The sequence below is a fragment of the Mytilus galloprovincialis genome, chromosome 2, assembly GCF_965363235.1.
Source record: "Mytilus galloprovincialis chromosome 2, xbMytGall1.hap1.1, whole genome shotgun sequence".
Taxonomy (NCBI): Eukaryota; Metazoa; Mollusca; class Bivalvia; order Mytilida; family Mytilidae; genus Mytilus; species Mytilus galloprovincialis.
In genome coordinates, this window is record NC_134839.1 from 90,077,296 (window position 1) to 90,096,670 (window position 19,375).

Sequence of the window (19,375 nt, forward strand, 5' to 3'; positions counted from 1 at the left end):
ACCCAAAAAGATTTAAGGAATGAGTGAGGAAAGGAAAGAAAAAAAATTAAGGAAAAATACACTCTAATTAAAAGGAACTATATTCGTGGACAACGAAAAGCGGGGTCATTAATTGTGGTCTTGGGCCAACTTGAGGATGAAGATGAAGATGTGTTGATAAGATCTGATACGTAAAATGCATAAAACTTAAATTTTCTCGGTACAAAGTCACTTACTATTATTTCTCTTTCAAAACTGCCATTAAGGAAACACGCATTAAAATACCCGTTTGGAAAAAAAGGGGGGGGGGTCTCCACGGAAGATTCCGGGAACGTTCGGCCTGATATTAAGCCGTCATGTTAAGAATGTAAATTATTTGAATTAATATGGGGAAGTTTGTTGAAATGTTCGCCGATTATGGCCAGATAATTGTTTTCCATTGATTTGTGACTAATAAACTTTTGAGCTGCAAAAAAAATCAGTTTCTTTTAAAGGAGCTATCCATTTGATTTTTATGGGGGGGGGGCTAGAATAAAATTAGAAAAAATAGGCAGGACAGGAGTTTTGAGTAAAAAAAGGCAGGATGACACACTTGCAAAAAAAAATAAGACAATTTTGGTAAAAAAAGTCGGGATAAACTAAAAAAAAAAAAAGGCAGGACCAGAGACATATAAAGGATACAATGTATTATATGTCTCTGGCAGGACCGAACACAGTGAAAAATAAAAAAGCAGGACAGAGATTACAGCTAAAAAAAGGCAGGACAAAATTTACATCCTAGCCCCCCCCCCTAAAAATCAAATGGTAGCTAAATGGAGCTACCATTTGATTTTTATGGGGGGGGGGCTAGAATGAAAAATTTTGTCCTGCCTTTTTTTTTTAGTTGTAATCTCTGTCCTGTCTTTTTATTTTTCAGTCTATTTTGTCCTGCCTTTTTTATTTCTTAGCTTATCCTGACTTTTTTACAATAATTTTCATCCTGCCATTTTTTTTATTTTTTTTTTGCCAAGTTACTCATCCTGCCTTTTTTTTTTACTCAAAATCCTGTCCTGCCTTTTTTTTCAAATTTCATCCTAGCCCCCCCCCCATAAAAATCAAATGGTAGCTCCCTAAAGCAATTTTTAAAAATTTTAAAAAAAAAGAAAAACCTAAAAAAAGTATGGATGTCAAATGATTGCTTACTCCTTAGAAAAGAAGTGTGTTCCCTTGGAAATAAATTAGGTAAAGCCCCTAATTATGATTGACTTATTGCAACTGTAAAAGAGAGTACAATAAATTGAAAAATAAATTAAAAAAGGATTTTTTTCATTCCTTATTAAAACAAATAAATGAGATAAACCCAAAGAACACCAAAAAATTTTGGGGAAGCATTAATAATTACAAAAAAAAGAATAATAATTGTGAGCCTGCTATTTCTGCCAAAGAATGGGAGATTCACTATAGAAATTTGCTTGCTTCAAGTAATGATGATACAACTGATCAGGGATGATTCCATTTTGAATGGGTCCCTTGAACATCAAATTGGGAATTTTTATTCCAATTGGGAATCTTTTATGCATAAAATCTAAGGCAAAATCATATCATTTTCCTGTAAAAACGGAAAATGTATATTAAGTTTAACCTCTTCACGGATTTAAGAAGTTGTAACATTTTGAATAATTGTGGATGGGCTACTGATTATGATATATATGATTCTGATCTCATAGATATGATTACCAGATTACTTGAAAGTTATTGGATTGAGACCAGGGAAGTTGTATTACATGAATATCATTGCATATGATGCACTATTCCAAATAATTATGACGTCTTATTTTTTTTTCTTTGACGCATTACTTCAAAGTAACCTAGGCTTATTACATATACATAAACATATATACCAGCTAACATAAATCTATGGCAAGCCGTTTTACTATTTAATCAAATGTCAAGATATCTCATGTAATATATAAGATATCTCACTTAATATATAAGATATCTTCTATAGTTTCATTTACATAAGATTTATATAGTTTTATATATTGTATGAGATATCTAATAAATATATTTTATAATTAACAAGATAGCTTTTATCATTTACAAGATATCTTATCTAGTTGATACGACATCTCATATAGTTTCTAAGATATCTTATATAGTTTGTGGGATATCTTATAAAGAAAATTATATAAGATATCTTATAAAGAAAATTATATAAGATATCTTATAAAGAAAATTATATTAGATATCTTATAAACTATATATTTTTTAATATATCTTATATACTTGATAAGATTAAGATATCTTATGAATACATTTCAGATTAGATATCTTATATAGTTTATAAGATATATTTAAGATCTCTTATCAAGTTGATAAGATAGTTTATAACATATCTTGTATAGTTTATATGATAGCTTTTAAGATATCTTCAAGATATATTATATAGTTCATGGGATATCTTATAAAGAAAATTATATATGATGTCTTATAAACTATATATGTTATAAGATATCTCATATACTTTTAAAGATATCTCCTAAAGTTATTAAGATATCTTATGAAAGTTATTAAGATATCTTATGAATATATTTCAGATTAAATATCTTATATAGTTTATAAGATATATTTATTATATATTATCAAGTTTATAAGATAGTTTATAAGATATCTTATATAGTTTAGGGACGACATCAAAAGATCGATGTAGGATAAAAAACTTAAATCAAATAGTTTGGGGGTGGGGGGGTTAAAATTCTGCAAGTTTTGTATATCTAAAATCGATTTTTACATATATCCCTATTGATAAATCAATTTTTCCCAAATTAAGTTAAGGGGGGGGGGGTCAGTGAAAAAACTATGTGAATTAAGTTTTTTATCCTACATTGAACTTTTGATGTCGTCCCTTATAAGATAGCTTTTAAGTTTTTTTCAAAATATCTTATATAGTTAATGGGATATCTTATAAAGAAAATTATATAAGATATCTTATAAACTATATATTTTATAAGATATCTCATATACTTTTAAAGATATCTCCTAAAGTTATTAAGATATCTTATGAATATATTTCAGATTAAATATCTTATATAGTTTATAAGATATATTTAATATAGATTATCAAGTTTATAAGATAGTTTATAAGATATCTTGTATAGTTTATAAGATAGCTTTTAAGATATCTTCAAAATATCTTATATAGTTTATGGGATATCTTATAAAGAAAATTATAAAAGATATCTTATAAACTATATATTTTATAAGATATCTCCTAAAGTTATTAAGATATCTTATGAATATCTTTCATATAAGATAACTTATAAACAATACATATAGTTTATAAAATATCTTATATAGTTAATAAGATATATCATATAGTTTATAAGATATATTATATAAGATATAGTTATGTAAATTATTAGATACAGTATCTCTTATATTTTATGAAATTATTTTAAAAATTGTAAATTTCATAAACTTTATAAGATATATCTTATATAATCTGTAAGATATTTCATACAATATCTTATAAACTATACAAGATATCTTATAAAGTGTATAAGATATCTTGAAATTAAATTAAATAGCAAAACGGCTTGCCATATAAACCAATGAAAAAAAATCATCCATTTGGTATTTTTTCATCAGGTCATCTTTATAAGTTTACCTTGATTAAAATGAATTTCAAATTGAATTGGTCCATTGTCGTATTCAGAAAGACAATTACAAAAGTTTATATACTTAATAGATAAGATATTTAAAGCAATTGACCAGTGAACTTTAAAATTATTTGGAAAAATTGTAGATTTCATAAATAAATAAAAGAATATTTAAAATTAACTTAAAACCATTTATGCAAGCGCCGGAAAGTAATTCTCAAAAAGTTGATGGTATTCTAATGAAGAAGAAAGGATCATTTTCATAACTTTTGAAACAGTTCCATGTTAAATGGTGACATATCGTATTTCTTGAATGGTCTGGATAATCATCAACATTATTTTTCAAAAACGCTCAAACTTTTGTCTTTTGATGAAATAGAGCAAAATATAAAATAATTTATTTTCATCAAATTATATAACCTTGCAGCTCTTCTGGGCGACCTGCTTTTACGAGATCAGCGCCCATTAAAATAGATATCTATGACATGATCAAATCTTCCACTAAAGTCAAAATATAGGACACTTCATAAAAAACTATACTTTGTCTATATTTTTCAACCTATAACGAATAAAGTCCGAAACTTCTCCGAAAATACCGATTTTTATTTTATTTTCAAGAATTGGGAATTTATATTCACAAATAATTTTTTGGGGCCGCTGGCCGATTTTAGGGCCGCCAAGCGGCCCTAAACTATATAGTGGAATCATCCCTGCTGATACAAATCAAAATATAGAGAACAAAAATCACAACTTTTCTAATACATCCCTTAATGTCCCTATTACACGTAAAGAAATCAAAGACTGTATTAAGAAGTTAAAAAAGGGAAAATCTGGAGGTCCTGATTTGATAATTAATGAATTTCTAAAGGTGTGGTCAAACACTCTAGTTTTACTTTGGACAAAACTTTTTAATAAGATACTTAACTGAGAAAAATTCCCCAAAATTTGGAACATTTCTCTATTGACATCAATTTATAAATCTGGTGACCCATCTGATTGTGGGAACTATAGAGGTATAAGCATAACAAGCTGTCTTGGTAAAGTCTTTACATCCATTTTACAAAAACGACTTAGTGATTTTCTTGAAACACATAATTTATTATTTTCAAATCAAGGTGGTTTTAGAAAAAAATTACAGAACTGTAGATCATGTCTTTATTTTAAAAACAATAATAAACAAATATTTGTTTAAATTTAAAAAGAAACTATATATGTGTGTTTTGTAGATTTTAAAAAGGCTTTTGACAGTGTCTGGAGATCAGCTCTGTTCTTAAAATTACAAAATAAAGAAATACAAGGCAAATTTTATAATATACTGCATGACATGTACTCTTAATACCTTATATTCATGTAAATATCAAAATATGTTTACCAAGCCTTTTCTTGATAATCAGGGTGTCAAACAAGGTGACAGTTTAAGTCCAACTTTATTTACTGTAAATTCAGAAATTATTGGGAGGTTTTGATTATTGCGAAAAATGTGACAGACTTGTAAATGCAATAATTTTAACTCGCATTTTGAAATCATTGATATGAATTAAACAGGATTTTTCTCAAAATCATTATAATTAAAATCACATTTAAGTCTAAAATGACAAAATCACAATAATAAATGCACGCAATAATTTCTGAATTTACAGTAATATATTTGTTGATGACATAGAAAAATACTTAGATACAAACTTAACTAGTGCAGTAAAGGAGTAGGTTCATTAAGACCCCTTTTTGGCCCCAAAATATAGCAGTTTTAGAAAGTTGTGAATATGTAATCGTTAAGATATTTATCGAAAAGTAGAATGCTTTTGCTACATAAATATGGGCTGTTTTTGACAATACAACGCACATAAATTGGGTACTAGCATCATCAAGTCATGCTAATTTACTGAAATCTTCACAATTTGATCATTTAAGTTAAATTTTAAACGGTTTCCGTCTAAAATGGAAGTGGTCGCATTCGTGTTCATCCATAATATTGAACTGTAAGTTGTATTTGATGATAACACATATTATATATAAAAGTTGAGGATGAACACGGATGCGGCCACTTTCATTTTAGACAAAAACCATCTGAAAAGTGACTATTTTTGACATATTTGATAGATTTTTCATATTTAAGCTTGAATTGGAGCGTTTTTAATGACGTAATCAGTTAATCTTTCCTATAAACTAATTGAATCAATTGAAATAGACACTTGAGTGTTTAAAAAGTGTCTAAAATCTTTCGTTAGATGAACTTGAAAATTTAGGCCGAAATCAGACCTTACCGGACCTACTCCTTTAAATGGTCAAAAAGTGAACCATTTATTGTATGCTGATGATTTGTTATTGATATCGGAATATGCAGATGGTCTCCAAAACTCTCTTGATTCTTTACAAAAACATAGTACTGAATGGAAACTGGACTTGAACCTTAAGAAAACGAAAATTATAATTTTCTCTAAAACTAAAAGTAAATTAAAAAAACGTTTACTTTTATTACAGTTCTAATGCAATTGAAATTGTTGATTGTTATAAATACTTAGGAGTTGATTTTCATAGCTCTGGAAAATGTATACAATCAGTGTCAAGCCTCTCAGATAAAGCTAAAACAGCATATTTTGCATTGAAGTCAAAACTTCCATATAGTGAAAATTTGTCTGTTAAGACTTATCTCCAGCTTTTTAATTCAATGATAACTCCTATTTTAACTTATGGATCAGAAGTATGGTTATCAGAATTCAAACCAAATTTTGAAGCATTTATAGACAAAAGTAAATTAGACAAAACACAAAACTCCATATTTAAAAACACTTGTGGTTCATGGAAAGTCTTCCAATCTAGCAGTGCGGTGTGAATTGGGCACTTTACCCATTAGCATTAAATGTTATCAACTTATGTATAAATATTATGAGCGTCTCAGTAATATTGGTGAACAGTCTGGTGGTCTGCATGAAATTTTCAAGGCTGCTTTTGAAGTGGACAAAACTCTCACAAATAGAGAAAATTCATGGTCTTATAAACTATCTGAATTAATGAAATATATTGCAATACCATTGAAAAAGCATTGTAATAGTAATTTCAAACAGAAACTAGAAGATTTCTACAAAAATAAAATTATATTTGAACTTTCTAAAATAAAAGATGGACACTGTGGTAAACTTTTATTTTTTAGTAAAATTTAAACAACAAGAATATTTAAATTTTAATATTCCTAAATACCTTTAACCCTTTCCTCCATGATGACGCCTTTTGACGCCACCCCCCTTACTCAATAATGACGCCGTTTGACGCCTATGTAGTACCTCAGTTGAAACACTTTGACTACAAAGTGTCTGCAGTTGACTTAATAAAATTGGTATCCATTATGAAAAGGAATATCATAGGAATATATATATATCCGACTCAAATTTATTTGATGAAATAGTTGTTTTTCGCAATGCCTTAATACTTTAAAGCATATGTTCAGCATTTTATCAAAAAAATCCTATGCGAATCAAGTATGCAAAAAAAAAAATTCAATGGAGGAAAGGGTTAATTGAAAAAAACTCACTAAATTAAGAATAATGCACACTCATTAGCAATAGAATAACTGGGAGGTATGCAAGACCAAAAATACCATCTAATGAGAGATTTTGTAAATTTTGCACAGGAAAAATTGAAAATGAGATTCATTTCTTGATTGAATGTCTGCAATATAACAAAATTAGATCTAAATATAAAATTAATGATATAAATTTAAATAATTTGGATGAAAATTTTACCAAAATGTTAAATCCTATGTCTGAAAAGGAATTAAAATCTATTTGTATGTATATTGAAGAAGCTCTTGATTTGAGAGACCACCATACCGTTTCATCAGATAATAATCCTTGACAGTAGTTTGTCCATATACATATATATATATAAATATCTTATATTGTGTGTTTTAAGTAAATATATGAAAATCTAGAATAATACTGAAATATAAGTCTATGGTATCAATATCAGTTTATAATGTATTTGTATACATAGAATTGGCTTGACTTGTTCCATGAATCTTTATTTCATTTGTGTGTTGTTTTAATATTATTAATTATCTGTATTTGGATCACGCCTCTATTGAGCTCTTTCCAATAAAATATTGAATTGAATTGAATAAACAGGAATCTCGGGAGGGGGCACTTCCTATACATATAAGGTGTCAGCTGGGAACAGTATATTTAATACATGTACACATGTTCCCAATGCATAGTCAGATCCTTGGCTCCCCCCCCCCCCCCCCCCCCCCCCCTTTCGTGGGAAAAAATTGGTTTATCAGAGGCGGATTTATCATTTAGGAGGGGGCTTTCCCCCCCCCCCCCCTTTTTTTGGAAAAATTTGGTTGCTTATATAGGAAATCACTGAAGCGTGACTGGAGCGGCCCCCTCTTAGGTCAGTCAGTGGGCCCCCACTTATGAAAATTTTTGGATCCGCCACTGTTTATATATAGGGAATCATTGAAGCATGACCGTAGCTTAAATTTCACATTATTATACAGTTTTCCATCAGAAGCTTTATTTTGGCTAGCATACCAATTGCTAATATATTTAGTGTGAATTAATTTGCTAGATATGTTCAAAAATTTATATTGTCCGAAATGTTTTACTTCTTGTTTAATTTCAAAAACTTTTTCTACTAGCAAATGAGAACTGGCAGAAGAAGTTATGTTAGATTTGTGAAGCTCTTGGCTGCATTTATAAGCATCTTTCAATAGACTGAATTCAGTTGTAAGATTTTCAAATCTATACCCGTATTTTACAATTGACTTTACAATATCATAATGTAAGGGGAAAAGACTGAAGTGGGGACCCCCTCTTAGGCAGTCTATGGGCCCCCTCTTATGAAAATTTCTAGATCCGCCATTGTTTTCTAGTTTAAAAATATGTGAATAGGTGTTGAAAATATTAAGAAATATATTAAGTCAACAAATTAAAAAGAAAATGTGGTACACTGTATGATTGCCAATGAGACAACTCACTATTATGTTTCTAGATAGGCAGAATCAGGGGGCCCGGTCTGACAACACCTTTTGTTAGAAAAATTTAGTTGATTGTATAGGGAATGACTCGAGTAGGGACCCCCTCTTAGGCAGTAAAAGGTCCCCCTCTTATGAAAATTTCTAGATCCACCATTGATTTCTAGTTTAAAAATATGTGAATAGGTGTTGAAATATTCAGAATATTAAGTCAACAAATTAAAAGGAAAATATGGTATACTGTATGATTGCCAATGAGACAAATCTAGTCTCTAGACAATAGACACAATTACATTAGAAATTAACAACTTTAGGTCACTGTATGGCCTTCAACAATGATAAAACCAGAAACTACTATAAGTTACAATAAGGAGGCTCGAGGGTACATGTATTAAAATTTAAGAGAAAAATAAACATTTATTTTTTCATTACAAAGGAGTAGATTCAGTAAGACCCCTTTTTGGCCCCATAATATAGCAGTTTTACAAAATTGTGAAAATGTAATCCTTAAGCTATTTATTGGAAAGTAGCATGCTTCTGCTAAATAAATATAGGATGTTTTTGACAATACAATGCATATATCAGGTACTAGCATCATTAAGTAATGCTAAATTACTGAAATCTTCAAAATTTTAGATTTTTTGGAAAATTTTAGACGGTTTCTGTCTTAAATGAAAGTGTAAATTTTCCCCTTACATTATGATATTGTTATTATTCGTGTTCATTTATAATATTGAAATGTTAATTATACCCCATGCAACGAGTTGCGGAGGGTATAATGTTTTTGACCCGTCCGTCCGTCCGTCAGTCCTGTTTCTTGTCATCACAACTCCTTTCAAACCATGCATCAGAATTTCATGAAACCTTTTCAGATAATAAGGACATACTATGTAGTTGTGCATATTGACGGGAAATTGCGATTCAATTTTTTTTCTAGGTGTTACGCCCTTTTGAACTTATTTACTTTAATGTACTACTGCAACAGTTTGTCATCGCAACTCCTTTCAAACCACACAACAGAATTTCACGAAACCTTTTCAGATAATAAGGACATACTATGTAGTTCTGCATATCGACGGGAAATTGTGATTCAATTTTTTTTCTAGGAGTTACGCCCTTTGAACTTATTTGCTTCAATGTACTTCTGCAACAGTTTGTCATCTCAACTCCTCTGAATCCACACAACAGAATTTCATGAAATTTTGTAGATAATAAGGACATACTATTTAGATGTGCATATTGGCAGGAAATTAATTTTTCTTATACAATTTTTTTCTTACACTAATTTAATTTCTCCAATGACAATGTGGGGACGTTGGGTATGTGAGTGTGCTCACTAAGGTTCTTTAATTGTATTTAATGATAATACATAATACATTGTATATATATACATGTAAAGGTTGAGGATGCGGCCACTTTCATTTTTTGACAAAAACCATCAGAAAAGTGACATTTTTTGGCAAATTCAATAGATTTTTCATACGAAAGCTTGAATCTGAGCGTTTTTAATGACTAAGTCAGTCAAAATCTTTCACATTAACTAGATTGAATCAATTGAAATAGACAGTTAAGAGTTTAAAAAGTGTCCAAAATCTTTCGTTAGATGAATTTGAAATTTGAGGCCAAAATCGGAACTTTTCCTACTCCTTTTATTTGTTACCTTATCATATGGTACAAAAATAATTTAAAAAAATCAATTTTTGATGGCCTCAGACGAATTGTAAAATGTAGATATCATTAAAATTGCTCAAAATTATCTCCCTTTGGTATAAAAATGCCATTTTTGGAACTCATTCGTGACCTTTATTTTTTATTATTATTTTCAATTAAGCTGTTCTTAAACTAAACTATTGTAAAATTTGAGCGATTTCTGTAATTAAGTTCTCTTATTTCGGTATTACCTCTATTTCTGCTATTAGTTCAACAGAAAAAAGGTACCTTTACAAAAATGTATGCTTCTTTCGAAGGCAGGTTGTGAACGGTGACCCCATTTTTTTTTATTAAGTATAAGATTTAAGTACGTTTATCATTTTTACAGAAACAATTTTTCCTTGTAGATGTTGCAGATACATTCATACAAATGATGTTGAAGAAACAAAGAGAAAAGGAACTTGGACTGTACCATTTTGTTTGCAGCTTCTAAGGTGAAGTATACTTATTTAAATGTTTTGTAAAAATAAGAAGATGTGGTATGATTGTAAATGAAACAACTCTCCATGAGAGACCAGTGAGACAAAAATTAACAACCAAAGGTAACTGTACATCCTTCAACAATGAGCTATACAACGTCAAGGACTTGAAATTACCAATGAACAACTTTGGGCCTGATTTATTAACAAAACATTGAACGATAAACTGTTATGATATACAGCAACAAACTACTGAATTACAAGCTCCTGAATTGAGACAGGCACATGGAGTTTGTAAAACATTAAAAATGGTTGCTGGCACGAAACTCTTCTTCTAACCTATGACAGTGGTGCAACATTTCAACTAGCAAACTATAAAAATCATTTGAAAAGGGCTTAATTCTAAGATCAATACAAAGTCAAAGCACAATAAAAAATCCTAAAACAAAAACACATGAAATACACATCTGAGATTTATAGCAGTTACTGAAAGCATGTTCTAATAATCAATATTTTATCCTTGTCCTTACACAATGGGCTGAATTTCTCTTAAGGGCATACCGTACAGTTTTGATCCTGTATTTACAAGTTCGTGAAAATTTGCATATAGGCTTTTTTTTACCTGATTAAATCAAATATGTAATAAAAAATATACCTTCATGTGCTACTTTTTGAGAAAAATGAGGTCGAAATTTTGTATATTTGCTCAAAATTCAGATATGTGGCCGTATTTTCTTTTTTCGAAAAAAAGACATATTTTTTTTGTTATAAAAGATAAACACAAATTGTTTTTTGTTAAAGTCATATGAAACGAGTGAGTGGTGAAAAATAATGTTTGTCCAATTCTTAAACCAATGGATGTATACATTCATAAACTTAGTCCTATGTGCACGATTTTATCATTATTTTCGCAAATATATCATATAATCGCCAATTTTTTTCTCTCTCTGTTATGATTGAACAAATATGGCTGCTCATTAAATGCCATGATTTGAAGCCGAGTTTAACTGATTGTCACCTTATAGTATACAAATCACAAAAAGCATGGGTATTGAGCACGTGTTTAACATGTATAATCAGATATTTGTTTATTTCAATGACAGATCCATGCGTATTGTGGTCACCGGATTTTTACGAGGAGGGTTACGCTCGGGTCACTATGCATACGGAAAATATGTCGGCAAATTGCTTGCTGGCAGCAAGCAATTAAAAATAAGTACTCTTCTTCTAAATGTGGACAAATTAAAGAATTTTCCTCAGAAAAAAGTATATATGTACATAAGTTGTTTAATGAAAACTAACCATTTAGTTATAAAAAACATATGCATATTTTTTTTTTAATTTGAGGTTTCTTATGACTTTAATAATCGGTAATTTCTGTATTTTATAAGTATCCTATAAAATTATGCATTTTTTATTCCGAAATAACTCGTATTTATCAAATGTTCATGAATTGAGGAAAAATATGTCATTTTTGGCTTTATGTTTATCAAAATTAAAAAAAATCCTAAATTTGGGTCACATAATCTCCCTGCAAATTGAAAGTCAAACAAATTGCTGTTTTGAAAAATGGGGTTCCATGAACTCGTTTTCAAATAAATTCAGTTTGAATGATCAAAATCAGTCGAAAAATGCATTTTTCCCTGGTATGTTAAAGTTTGATGTCGCGAAAATAACATTTTGCATTAGCAACGTCATTACCTCCTGTAACTGTATCGTATGCCCTTAAAAGCTAACCTAGACCTATAAATGAATGATTATAGCCATCACTTGATGTCATCTAAACAAATAACATATAGATGGAGAGAAATTTTAGTTTAAGTCGCAAAAATGATCAACAAGAAAAGATCATCAAATAAGTATCATGAATGGTTGAAATTGTCAGTCAACTCCTAATTATTTAATAAATTAGCCACAGAGTTTTTTGTAAGGTCTAGTTTTAATTAGGATTTTATTGTAGATAAAGGAGATAAATTTCCTCTGTTGACAAAAAAAATGTTTGAGGAGTCGGAAAGTTTGACTGAAGATTAAGGATATCAAATGAAGGTAAACATAAATTTAAAGTAATGTTTATATTTGTATTAATACATGTACCTCGAGTATGCATCAAAGATGTATTGGGTAAGATGGTAATAACTGTATGTGAAACAATAAAATTTGTTTAAAGTGGGCAGTACATGTATATTAAAACATACCATCAACATTTAAAAGCACAACTAAAAATGCAATCATAAAAGCATCTGCAAAGTTTCATAGAAATCTGTGAAAGTATGACAGAGTATCCATGGTATCAGTTATTTGATGTCCATGTCAATCAAGGTGGATATTGTGTCATTAAAAATAGACAAATTTCCTATTTACATGTACCCACTTTAATCGGAACAAATTTGAGGGAAGTTAACTGTTTAATGCATATGCCATTATGTTTTCTATACATGACTAAATCATCAGAAAACAGTAAACCTTCCCCCAAAATTGCACCATTTATATTTTTGAATTTACTTCTTTCGGGTGTTTGTAGTGACAGAGTACCAGGATGTCTTACCACAGAGAAGGTATTAAAACCTGTTGAAAAAACATAGAATCCGAGTCAAAAGTTGATAATGTGAAAATAGACTATTATACCACATCATCTTATTGTCGAGCCTGCAACTTTTGTTGCAGAAAGCTCGACATATATATAATGTTCTGGGGGCCAGCAGAGGAGTTAGCTGAATTCTTAAAAGCTTTATATTTTAGAAGGATGAAGACCTGGATGCTTCATACTTTGAATATATACCAAGATGCCTCAGGTTACCAAGTTTCTCTCAGTCACATGTCCAATGCCCTTGACCTAATTTTCATGGTTGAGTGTCTACTTGAAAAAAAAGTTAAGATTTTTATACGACTGCAAAAATTCAAAATTTTGGTCGTATATTGGTATGAGGTTGGCGTCGTTGTCGTTGTCATCCGAAGACATTTGGTTTTCACACTATAACTAGTATAAGTAAATAGAAACCTATGAAATTTAAACACAAGGTTAAAGACTAGAAAAGGAAGTTTCAAATTGATTTTAGGAGTTTTGGTCCCAACAGATTAGGAGTTAAAGGGCCCAAATAAGCATTTTTCTTGGTTTTTGCACAATAACTTTAATAGTATAATTAAGTGAATAGAAATCTATGAAATTTTAACACAAAGTTTATGACCACAAAAGGAAGGTTGTTATTGATTTTGGGAGTTTTGGTCCCAAACAGTTAAGGAATGAGGGTCCAAAGGGTCCAAAATTAAACTTTGTTTGATTTCATCAAAAAATGAATTATTTGGGTTCTTGTATATATGTCAAATCTAACCGTATATTTAGGGTGCAATCTGACAACAGTTTTTTTCTATGACATCATATTTTGAGGGACCATCTATAATTGACCCTTAGTGGTGTTAATGTTAATGAAGATACTTGTATAAAACTAGATATCATTAGAATCAAGAGTTTTCTTTAGTTTATAATGAAATAAAAATAAATTGTACTTTTAATAGTACCAAAAAGTTTTATCCAGAGAAAATGGGAAAAATATTGCCTAATCTATGCATAAAAAACATGAAATCAGGCCATGTGCACACCCATGCAGACATGATACATGCACATTTTTCATATTCAAAACAGTATGAATTTCATAGGTTTTTACCTGGTCTTTCTAAAAATTTATGCTTCAGGCTACGTTCGCCTGCTTCGAAAAGAGATACAGTGGGTGCAAATAAGTTTTGCACTTTTCACTGACAAAAAAACAGGATGTTTACAGTTTGTCTCCCCTTAAAACATGTGTATTTAATCTAATTTTTAAAAATTATTTTAATCATTCAACCTGTTTTAATTGAAGCTAATTAACTTAATTTTACAATTAAATATAAAAAACATGATACTTTTTTACCAATTATGTTGATAAAAAGGGACTTCCCTTCAAGTCTATTTTTAGTTGGGGGAATTACCCCTAGTTTTTTATACGAAACTGTTTATAGCACCCTTAGATTTTTAATTTTTGGTCCTGTTTTCAAATTGGTCTACATTAAGGTACAAATGGTCCAAAATTAAACTTTGTTTGATTTTAACAAAAGTTGAATTCTTGGACTTCTTTGATGCTGAATCTAAACATGTACTTAGATTTTTGATTATGGACTGTCGGTCCAAATCAGGGTTCAAATTAAACTTTGTTTGATTTCAACAAAAATGGGGTTCTTTAATATGCTGAATCTAACCGTGTATTTAGATTTTTAATATTAGGCCCGGTTATCAAATTGATCCACATTGACATGCTTGAGGTCTAAAGGGTCTAAAATTGCACATTATTTGATTTCATCAAAAATTTAATTCTTGGGGTTCTATGAACATGATGATATGCTGAATCTAACCATGTATTTATATTTTGGATATTTGACCATAATAGGTAAATGTCCAATTTAAATTTATAAGTTTTTTTCTCGCCTTGACGGAGTAAAAAAATGAGACATAGGTATGGTGTTCCCCGCAGCGGCAGCATCAACTATGTATTAGTTTGTGATTAGGTCAATTTATGGTGAACCACTAGTGGTAGGTGAATGATATTTGGTATGCAGTTGTATATAAGCATTGGCATATCTCATTTTCATGGAGATTTTTTGACTCCGCCTCCTTAGTCATGGTCTATAGACTTTAATAATTTTGCTAAGTTAATATGTATTAGTTTGTGATAAGGTCAGTTCAAGGGGAACCATTAGTGGTAGGCCAATGTTAATTGGTGTTCAGTTTTATAAACATTAGCACATCTCATTTCCATGGAGAATATTTGACCCTGCCCCCTCAGTCATGGTCTATTGACTTTGAAACTTTTGCTTAGTTTACATGTATTAGTTTGTGATAATATCAGTTTAAGATGAACTGCTAATGTTAAGTCAATGATATTTGGTATGCAAATTTATTGTCATTTGAAAGTGTTGTTTTCATGGAGATTATATAGCCCCACCCCTGATCATGGTTCATTGACTTTGAAACTTTTACATAGTTTAAAAGTTAATGTTTGTGTTTAAAGGGAACTACTTATTATGAGTCAATGGAAATTGGTATGCAGTTGTATTATATTTATCATTGGCACATCTCATTCCATGGAGATTGTTTAGCCATGTACCATCAGTCATTGTTCATAGCCCTGAGACTTTGAATATTTGCATAACTTTGATGTTAAAATATTGCTATTTAATTTCAACATTGCATAATCAAAATTACATGAATATTTGCATAACTTACATGTTCAAATATTGCTATTTAATTTCAACATTGCATTATCAAAATTACAAAAAGGCGATACATATCTCTGTGATAACAGTTTATTAAGTGTAAGTTCTTAGACCACATTCATTCTGTGTCAGAAACCTATCTTGTGTCAACTATTTAATCACAATCCAAATTCAGAGCTGTATCAAGCTTAAATGTTGTGTCCATACTTGCCCCAACTGTACAGGGTTCGACCTATGTGGTCCTTTAAAGCTGTGCCCTGCGGAGCATCTGGTTTGTAAAGTGAAATTCTCTCTTATTATAAGTAATAGGATAACTATATTTGGTATGTGAGTACCTTGCAAGGTCCTCATGGCTGTCATACAGTTTTCACTTGACCTCGCCCTCCTTTCATGGATCAGTGAACAAGGTTAAGTTTTGGTGGTCAAGTCCATATCTCAGATACTAAAAGCAATATGTCTAGTATATTTGGTGTATGGAGGACTGTAAGGTGTACATGTCCAACTGGCAGGTGTCATCTGACCTTGACCTCATTTCCATGGTTCAGTGATTATAGTTGAGTTTTTGTGGGTTTTTTTCTGTTTTTCATATACTATTTGCAAAAGGTCTAATATATTTGGTGTATGGAAATAAAAACAGAATGATTGTTAGGTGTACATTTCTAGCTGGTATGTGTCATCTGCCCTTGACCTCATTTTCATGGTCAGTGGTCAAAGTTAAGTTTTTGAGTTTTTGTCTTTTTATCTTATACTATATGCAATAAGTCTACTGCTATAATAACTATATTAGGTGTATGGAAATATATTAGTTGTATGGAAGAATTATTAGCTGTATAGATGTGTGCCTTGTATGGTTCATTTCACCTTGCCTGTCCTTGTCCTCATTTTCATGGTTTAGTGGTAAATTTTTAGTTTTTTTGGTTAATGTTAAGGTTATGTTTCAATTGTAATAAAGCTTTATTTTAAGGACTACAAAAGAAGGCGAGACATTTCAGCGTGTGGTTTTATATTAAACATTAGAAAGAAGCTACAGATTAATGTTAACTGCAAAAATACTAAAATCCTTTATTAATTAGATCATGTAGATACAGGAAATGAAAATATTTTGAAATTTTTTATCATAAAAATGGTTATGCTCATATATTCAAGTTTCACTAAATTCCAAGAAGGGTTTCCACAAATAACAATGACTGATTTTCAAAATGATCATCATGTAAAAATGAAGAGATGTGCTAAGATTGCCCATGAAAACTATCTTTATGAACAATGACAGTTCAGTGGTTTGCTTTCAGCCTTTAGCAAAAATAATTACCATATATATTGTAATAAGCTATTAATAAAAGCCCCCCATTGTAAAATGTTAAACAATTAAAAAGTAAAAAACAGCGTCCTGATTTTTATAAGTTCGAAGAATAAAATTGAGTCATATTATGGTATGATGTTGTTGTTAGCGATGTATGTCGACACATATGGTTTCCGGATAATTATAAAGTTAAAGCGAATGGATATCCATGAAATTTTACACAAGGTTTAATACCAAAAAGGAAGGTTGGGTTGATTTTTGGGGTGATGGTACCAACAGTTTAGAAATTAGGGGCAAAAAAGAAGCATTTTTGTAGTTTCCAGACATTAACTTGTGTGCCAGTGTACTAATCTCTCTGAAATTGTTCTTCAAGGTTCCATATCACAAAGGGTAGACTGGAATTGTTTAAAGGGGTAATTGCCTCAAAAGTTCAGGAAATAGGGGGTCAAAAACAAGCATTTTTCTAATTTCCAGACAATATTTTGTGTTTAAGTGTATGGATTTCTTTAAAATTGTACTGCAAAGTACCATACCACAAAGGAAAAGGCTGGGATTAAGTTTTGGGGTAATTACTGAAAGGGGGTTGAAAAAAATTGGGGGAGGGGGATTTTTTTCTCCTCAAAATTTTCAACAAAATCCAAATACAGACAGTATCAAGCTTGAATATTGTGTCCAAACATGCACCAACTGGTCAGTCAAATAACAAGGCTTCGCTGCACATCATTTTCTTCATCATATTAATCTGACATGTTAAAGTTTGTACATTATGAAGTTACTAAATTGTTGATTTTGTGTATTTCAGATTATTATTGAAAAAAGAGCACTATGAAGTACTAGGAGAATTTGATAACATCTTGGTGAAATAGTCTGACTGATTATGACAGAACATCAAAAGAAATGACGAAAAATTACACATCTTATCAAAATATATTAATAGAAACTAAAAGCTACTTGCAATTTTCACTGGTTTTGAGATCAGTAATAGTCTGACAAGGAAAGAATTTAATGAACATGATTATGATGCCTCTTGATAAATATAAAAACATATTGACTGTAAAATAATTACCAGTTACCAATTACATCTGTTGTTTACAAAATTTGTTATTTGGAAATATCTGTTGAATGTTTTGAAATTAAAATGTGTTAACTTAAATGATTTAAGAATTGAAGTCTTTAAATGATACAAAAGCAAGGATACATGGAATGATTGCAATTGAGACAACTACTAGCCCTGCATAATAGGGCACTGATGTAAACAAGTACAGGTCACCTGAAGTCTTCAACAATAAGCAAAAGCCTTAATTTAAAGATTTACATGGGCTTATTAAGTCCCAAGATAATGGTATCTACATCATTTGCTGTAAAATTTTTGTTGTATGTTTCTGATGAAGGTTAATTAAAATAAGCCCAGCACACCTAATTTGTGAACTGTTTTCTTTTAATTTCAAAAGAGAAAGCTAATAGACAAATTTAAGCAAAAACATAAAAAAGGAAATCCATTTAATATGGCAGACAGCAACCAAACACAACCAGTGGACATAATGAACATTTTTTTGAGTGCTCAAACTGCACTATAACATTAGACACAAAAACATCTTATATAATGCTGGATTACACAAAAGTGTTTAAAGTATCTGCTCTTCTCTGGTGTTTAAAAATTGTACAGATTTGGTGTCACAATATCTCAGTTACATGGGTTAGAATTCCTGCATGGGAAGAACAAAAAAATTGCGAAAGCAAACTTACAGATCTTACATTTTTGGGTTGATGTTTTGACGACTTGCATGTACATGTACAATATATACAAAAAGTTAGCTGCTATTGAGACAAAGGCAAAAAATCATAAGGCAACAAATAAAATTGAGAAAGGAAATGGTGAATATGTCAAAGCGACAACCACCCGACCATAGAGCAAACAACAGCCGAAGGCAACCAATGGGTCTTCAATGTAGCGAGAATTCCCGCACCCGTAGGTGTCCTTCAGCTGGCCCCTAAAATATGCATAATAGTACAGTGATAATGGATGTCATACTAAACTCCGAATTATACACAAGAAACTAATATTTAAAATCATACAAGACTAACAAAGGCCAGAGGCTCCTGACTTGGGACA

At 30.4% G+C, this 19,375-nt stretch overlaps 2 long non-coding RNA genes across 3 annotated transcripts in view; one reads left to right on the forward strand and one right to left on the reverse strand.

The window, feature by feature from the left end:
* The window catches only part of LOC143064820 (uncharacterized), a 30,050-nt gene that overhangs the window by 10,274 nt on the left and 401 nt on the right, over nt 1-19,375 (reverse strand). The window contains exon 1 of one of the 2 annotated variants that reach the window (XR_012975326.1): nt 14,381-14,622. The exons of the other annotated variant lie outside the window; for it this stretch is intronic. This is a non-coding gene — a long non-coding RNA (uncharacterized LOC143064820). Of the gene's footprint in view, nt 1-14,380; nt 14,623-19,375 lie in introns of those variants that run through there. 2 annotated transcript variants of the gene reach the window in all.
* On the forward strand, nt 128-18,177 carry LOC143064821 (uncharacterized). Its single transcript, XR_012975328.1, has 4 exons — nt 128-199; nt 10,647-10,733; nt 12,679-12,764; nt 18,065-18,177. It is a non-coding gene; the product is annotated as an uncharacterized LOC143064821 (long non-coding RNA).